Source organism: Mya arenaria, chromosome 17, assembly GCF_026914265.1.
Source record: "Mya arenaria isolate MELC-2E11 chromosome 17, ASM2691426v1".
Lineage (NCBI taxonomy): Eukaryota > Metazoa > Mollusca > Bivalvia > Myida > Myidae > Mya > Mya arenaria.
The window spans coordinates 51,725,919-51,734,108 of record NC_069138.1 but is presented as its reverse complement, the minus strand read 5'-3'; positions in this window follow the sequence as shown (position 1 = coordinate 51,734,108).

Sequence of the window (8,190 nt, the reverse complement as noted above, 5' to 3'; positions counted from 1 at the left end):
TGTAAACTACAAGGTAAGTCAGCAATTTTGTGAATGAATATTTTTCAAATTAAGTCTGCGTTGCGGAGTATAACACAATGTCTTCTTTCAACAAACAATCATTAAGGGCAGCATATTCTTAATGTTTGCCTGCAATTTAACTACGCGTATGTGGTATTTTGATCATGCTTTCAAATATCAAAGATGATGCAAAATAGACTTTCGAATACACAAACGCTGCTCATAAAAGAATACACTCAAATGTTTCCTCGTACAAGGCAGTACCATGAATCACAACTAATCCTCACCGACACTTGTAACATAACAAGCGATGAAAAATAATGTTTCCTTCAGCATTGTCAAATACCAAATATTTACTCTAATGAGTACATTTTTCCTGCGTCTGTTTTTCGAATTAAACGCCCGTCCTTATACATATGCGTATGTCTTACATGGTACAGTAAGAAGGAAGTTATCCCTCAATTTCAGCAAATCACGAGCAGTACTGTTATCAAAGATTGATAAAAAGAAAACATCGCAGGTAATATATCCACGGTTATCAAAATGTCCCTAGAGATATGTCAGATTAAAGCTATTTGAAAATATTGACTGCTGAGAGCTCTTAAATATGGCCTGATAAGACATCTTGTTAACGATTTGTACTTAAGAAAACTACTTCAAAAATACTTCGTGTGTTTGTTGTGTACACAATGTCAGCATCATAGTATCACATATTTTGTTGATTCATTTGTTTTAAGCACTTTGAAACGGCTAAATCTGTAGTCGAAATAAATAACTAAAATTTTATTTTTGGACCTAACGCACCGAGAAAAAAAATGATTTAGTTTGCTTTAGTGTTTCAAAAATAATAATTGCCAGTGAATCAAAATTTCAAAACGTAAGGCCTTGGATAGTTGATGATCTGTCGATGAATATATGTATAGCACGTCTCAGACATAAATGATGCAACGCCATTGACTGGTCACGTGGTGACCCGATATTTTTCATATTTGTAATCGTACCAAAATGCCGCTTTTCCTATTCGATGAATAAATGATTTCCCAATACTTAACTTGTGTTATATCAAGTAAAATATTCCTTGGTGTCCCGATTTTGGATACCGTAACCTATAGTAGTGTACAGGGTCATTTAATTTTAAGTTTAACTTTGCTGACAATCATCAGCTTTCATCGTGGTTCTATTTTCACTAAGCAAGCATAACTCTCGAACAAAATAATGTTGTTCAATGATGACGTAGCGTACCAAAGCATACCAGTTGTTGTTGTTGTTGTTTTACATTCGACATGTTCAATACATCTCCTTCGCTAAAAGTCATACATGTTATTTGTCAGATTACCTTAGTATTACAATATCCGTTCAATATATACAAATGAAACTTGGTACACATGTTGCGAGGGACAACACAAATGTCAAACAAGGCACATAAATTAAGTTTTAACTTTCCGCACTGTTCCAAATAAAACAACAACAGATGAGTGGTGGTGTTCGCTCCGTGGCACCTTTTGTTATGTATTCCTGTGTCCTTTACTCCATGAAATATGACACAGTACAGTGTCATCTTGCAAACCTGTAGTACTTCTAGTACTTTGATTGTTGAAATGAAAATACGTTAGATCAAAGCTATAACTTTGAGACAACAGAGTTTGCTATCATGGAGCCTTATTCAACCTGATATTAAATTATTGTAAATAAATGCGCTTGCTAAAACAGGGAGAGGGGTTAAATGTAAGCACACACTCGTTATGTAAGACATATTTATTTCAGTAAAATGCTTTGGTGACATGGAGTCATATCTGTAGCAACTAACGCTCTGCGTGACTGTCTGGTCGGATGCCTGTTGACTATCATTTCTGTTTTGACAAAGACGGACATGCGATATTTCTCTTTAATGTGGTAGTGCATCGAAATATTTCAATTTAATCAAGGAATGAACAAAGAGAATAGAGAAGCAATGACAAGTTGCTACCCTTGCTCAGTATAGTATTTGAGGTGTCAGATTTGGAAGGCTAGTGATCCAATTTTATTTTGGTATAATTTGAAATGATTTAATGTGTAGAAATGAATATGCAAACATACACCGACCATAATAATTTTGATAAAATAAACTTTATAGGCGGAGAGACATGGGAAATTTTGGTTATGATAAATTCGTCAATGATTTCAGTGAAAAAAAGAACAAGAATACAATCATTTATTTTATAATGTTTATTATTTTATAACTTTCTATACATTGTTAACGTTTAAGTGCAACCATCATGTGCTTTTATGGAAAACACAGGCGGTATAAAACAATATTACTCCGCAAGTTTGCAAACAATTTTATTTAAAACAATAAGTGCTAAATTGGTAATATTTCAGCACGTTATACGTTTATTTCCAATTTTGTGTTCATGATAAAGACTTATCTGCATAAAGTAGTTCATTTTCTATTCTACTCATCAGTGGATAACTTGACATTTCCTCTTGATTTCATGAAAAACATTCCTTAAACGTTCGTCGCTGTTTGTTTTAACCAGGAAATTACTTCATGAGAACATAACAAGATTATGACGTCATATAACCGGACGTGACGACACAATTTATAAGAAAGCAATTATGTTAAAGTAAGAAAAGTGTTTATGTTCTTATTCTCCATAGATATCATCTCAGTATTCATTTCGCTTAAAAACGGAATTAAAACGAATGAATATAGAGGATGTTTGTTGATTTCAATGTAAGATCATATTTTATTTCATGAGTGTCAAAACAAGAGTGGCGAGGCCACGAGGGGAAATATAGATTTTAAATGATTACGAGTGAAATTAAATACGATCTTACAAGGATAGCAACATTTTTTTTTTATTTTATTGCTATTTGCGGAGTTTTAATAGTAGTGTAATTTGTTTCAATAAATACCCATCTTTTTAAAGAGTTTTTGCCACGCCGCTACCCGTGAGACGCCCCTCACGCAAAGTTTCGAATGTCGAAAAATAGTTCTCAAAATGTTTTTTAATGTTGATTATTCACTTGTGTTTTAGTGCAAACATTTTATGAACATTCACATTAACTATTATTTATGCATCTATGCTCCAAATAAAAACAGTTAATGCACGTATTTTTAATTTGATCATGGCATGAATAAATGACCAAAATAACACTGGTCACCATTTACTGGATGAAAATTGAAAAGGTCGATTGGTAAGCAAAACAAATGTGATTAAAAACTGTTTTCCAAGTTTAAGAGTTTGTTTCATGAGGTATTCAATCACACTCATTGTCAGAGATCAGTCTGATTCGCTTGAAGACGGGTCGTTTTCCAGATAAATATTGGAAACAGCTTGGTTGATGACTAAATTTTAGGCGGGTGGGGTACATAAAAATCAGTCCTTTTGTGTGTGAATATACAGGGAATGTCGTTCTACAAAGTCATACAGTTTCAAGCATTGGGTATATGATATGACAATGAAATTTTGTCTGAGCAGTTGTTTTCATCTTTCATTCTTTTTTGTACGAAATCAAATGTTCGAACAAACAGCTTTAGTTTCAAGATAACGTTTTAAAAATAGGATTACTTTTATTTTCTAATAGACGGTTTGTTTTACTTATTTCCAAATACATCTTCATTTAAACACAATATGCAATAACTATAAAACTATTACTTTTTGGCAAAAGCAGATGAGTGTAGTTTTAATCAAGGGGAAAGGACTACTCTTGACTTTAAAAGTAGTTCTTAAAGTTGATATTATCCCTCCTGAGATGGCAGCGAAAATATCAAGATCTTTTCACTGTTGTTATATCACTGATAATACCCCATATATCATTGTAAAGCATGAAAGAAATATTAATATGAGTGTTCATATATATTTGTTTTAATACCAGTCTTCAGCAGACAATTGTAAAAGCAATGGTACATCTTACCTTAGTCAATAATACCTTGGGTAAATCTGTAAATAATACAATTCGCTGCACTTGTCAATCAAACCATTACAGTAGCAGAAATATAAGACGATAGGATTTACCCGGGTCGGACGTGCGACAACCATCCAATGAGTGGACTTTTATGACAATATCTTCTTAATTACTATTCTGAGTACTACATTAACACCGTGAAAATAAGTCTTTAGTATCCAGCTGGCATTTATGGACAAAATAGCGTATGCACAGTATACTGGGCTTCTTTGTACCAACGAATCTAATGCACTTCGTTTCCTCTGAATTTTTGAACCGCCATTCAGTAAAGTTACACTACACTATTATTATTATTGTGTTCTAGAATCAGTGTACTGCTGTTCTATTCATGAAATTGTAATTATTTGTATGCTAATATTTCATTAACACAATGAAAATACTTCACTTTTTTAACCAGGATCCCGATGAAAGGCTCACAGATCAAGGTCACTAAATGAGAGAAGGGTCATCAAAACATTTCACAAATATCTAAGTAAATTATATTTACCATAAAGAGAAAAGTACTTTTGTTAGAAATAAAAGTTGATCTATTATTTTATGTATACTTACAGCATATAATGAGCTCACTTTGTATTTAAAAGCAGGAAAAGAAAAGCATCGACATTGCTTAAAAGTCACATATACCGTCTTTGTATTATCATGGATTGTAGTAACGGCCACGCAAAATTATGTTAATGCTATCCTCAAACTCAACTGTTAACGCTTAACGGCACTAACTGCTCTTCACAGGAATTCTGGGCTGCACTCGTTCTTAAAGTGTTGCGCACTTTATAAAACCGGTTAAATGTTTGGTTTCATCAAACTCATCGAAACGTTTGTTTATTGATTGGTCAATATTTATCCAGTAATGACAACTTACCAATAAGATCATATAAATGAACAATAAGCGAAAAGAAAACATGCGGACTTCTTATTAAAATAATTTTCAAATATTTCATTTATGTCAACTCTGTAACGTTTACATAAAAGATTAGTAACTCTATTATTATGAGTTTAGAAATAATCAAATCTTACCTCCCTTGTTTATAAAATACAACATTCCTGTACTGTTTTCTACAAAGATTGAGATAAAATCAAGACGATCAACTAATTGTCAACTTAAACACAAAACATTTCAGAAACAGAATAACACAAACGTTGATGTTTGAAGAAAGTGATAGAAATACTATAATGAAGAAGCATTGTAGGCGACGCAGATGCGTCTACAAGTAATTTAATAGTTATTGTCTATTTATATGAAAAGACGGGCCTCAAAATGCGCACGCTCACTGTGACGTCATTCCCCCGCGTGCTACATTTTGTCATTTTAACTGGTTAGAACACTGTATGGGATTTTAAGGGAATTACTCACCAAAACAAGACGAAACTTCAGAAGCGTTGCTAGAGTAGGCGTCTGTATTGATCTAGATCATCGAATAATCGATCACGGTAAACTAACGCGTGTTTAACAGTTCTTCGGGATTTGTATCCTGTTCGGAAATGTACCGCCAACCAGTACGGTTACAAATACAACTGAATTTGGAAAATGAAAGTAGTTTTCAAACGTTAATATAATGAATTATTAATCAACTATCACGTATTTGACGCGATACCGAGACAATCGTAGTACTAAAACTTGGCAACTGCCGACAATATATGCTAAAAGTCGCCCAATATCGACCAAAGTCGGCCAATACGAGTTTTGACGTTTTGATTGGCTACTAAACTCGCAAAATACGGAATAAGAAGGATGGACCATTACACGTTTTGCATTGGCTGTTGAAACTCGCCCAAATATGAGAATGCTGTAAAAAAATAAATAAAAGAAAGCCATTAGGTTTTCCGTTTTGCCGACTGTTTTGAAAATTGTGTGCCTTGCTTTTAACTTATTTGGAATTGCTAGCCAATCAAACATTATAATTCATTGTTCCTTGGTATCATTATGATGATAAATCTCAGGTTGGGAAAGAAATCCGACGTGAGCTTATCATAGAGCGGTTCAATTGTAACATGCTTTCACGACAACATCATCACTTGTTAAGTTTTTAGACTGGGGGAATCCCATAATCTATGTCATGGTCTGTATTTTCAAGTGGAAACCTTTCAATGACGGGCCTTTTTTAGCATTTAGAATTTTGTACTGTTGAATGTTTAGATGCGCAGGCGCTAGGATGTCAGACAGTGAAACTGGAAGTTCTGACACAGACTATCATGTTATAGAGCTAGTTTGGGTTGGACTGATCGATAGCGATTTTCATAAATAATGCAGAGACGGGTTTATGACCAAACTGCTTTGTAAGAAGGCAAGAAATGTATTGCATTTCACTATTTGTGGAATTTTCCCCTATTAAATGCATTTTTCTTGTCTTGTTGATCAAAAATTGCCATTACCTGGTTTTCACAGCTTTGCTTTTTAAATTGAGTCGACTGCATTCCCACGAGCACACAAAATGTTCAAATTTGGTGAAAAGTTGACAGCGAAAACTTGAAATGTGTGAAAAGATGTGTAAAACTGCACTATTGGGTGCTTGAAATGCATTTTTGGTCCAGACTCATTTGAAAACCGCGGGAGAATGGCATTTTTGGCCAAAACGCCTTAATACAGACACATGGGTGCTTGGATGACAGACAGTTAAACTGGAAAACCTGACACAGACTATCAGTTTTAGCTAGTTATGAGTGTTTCTATGCATGTTGGACTATTTGGAAGTGTTTTCATACACCCTAAAATCAAAGCACCTAAAGTGCTGAGAGACTTGGGGATGGAATGCATTAAAGAGGTTCATTTAATGAACATTTGGTATCTATATAATTTAATTTGATGTGGTGAACGTACGCAGCTGACCTGTGTCGAATGTTTTAATAAAAACTCCGTCGCATTTGGTGTAGCGAAGGTAGGTGCGCAAATGCAATGGAGACAGCAGTTTTTCGTTCACGATTTGGTTATTGCGTGTAATGAAACCTCTTAATCGTAAATACGAAAAGAAAGGAACTTGATAAGCAATATTGCAGATCATCTAGATTTTAACAGGCGATAAATTGGGTATAAAAGTTGGTTAAATTGACATGTTCCGTAATCGATGTGACATGCCGACTCCTTGCTGTCTACATCTTTGCGACCGTTCTATACAAATCAAAGCCCTGAAAGTGCTTAGAGACTTGGGGAATAGTAAATTGATTGTCGAGCGAGACTGATTTAAATGACGTAAAGTATTGAAGGGGTGATTGTGAGATGTGTGTAATATGTACTAACAACTTGTGCTATGAAGAGGGCGGTTTGCATAACGATGAAAACATGGGATTATTTGTCAATATATATTGCAACAACTTCTTCCATACTGTTGTATTGCTTAAATATCAGGAATCATTCACAGCGTACTACTTGCAACATCAATTGACAGATTGGTAGTGAAAATCACTAACTTTTTGCAGAATACACGGTCAATTCGTCTTTACAACACCTTTCGTAACGATATCATACACTATCACACAATTTTCCATTAAAACCACACCTCTTGCTCATAACATACATCAACAGTTCCTACACAGTCATGTTCTGTATTGGCGTAATTTCAATCGATGTAAACCTCATCTAGCAATCACCTTTTAAATTCTTTGGGTCATAAAAATTTAGTCTCGACACCCACGCTACCATCCCCTAGTCTCTCAGCACTTTCAGTGCTTCTGTAAAATTTATTATTTTCCGAACATATTTTATTACTCCAATTTCAAGCGTTCTATTGCTGACCTTCCTGTAGTTGTTTATGTGGAACATTACGTCCTCGAAATTCACAATATATATATGGGATATGTAGTAAAATATGACGTGGAATATGTGTGTTTGTCGTTATGCATCATCATAATGTTATGATATCTGATGTTATCCTGAAATGTGACATTTTGTTTTCAAGATATAAAACCGAGGCCAACATGTAAGCTAATTAACAAAACTGATGGCTTCCAAGATATCGTCATTCAAATTGTTTAATATTTAACGGCCCCTTTAAGATGCATGCAAATGTAAAGTTATAATTGTAAGAACGCCTCAATTATAGGAAATGCTGAAACAAGACTGACATAATTAAAGAAGGAAATTTTGCATATTGTATGATATAATTGATACTTGACCACTAAGTATATTAATTTCTAGTATGTCTCAATAATTAATTTTATTAGTTTACCACATTATTCAACCACAAACTAAAAATCAAAGCATTTTATTGCACATCTAAGTTTAAAAATTGCATACAAGTTTAGAGGTGT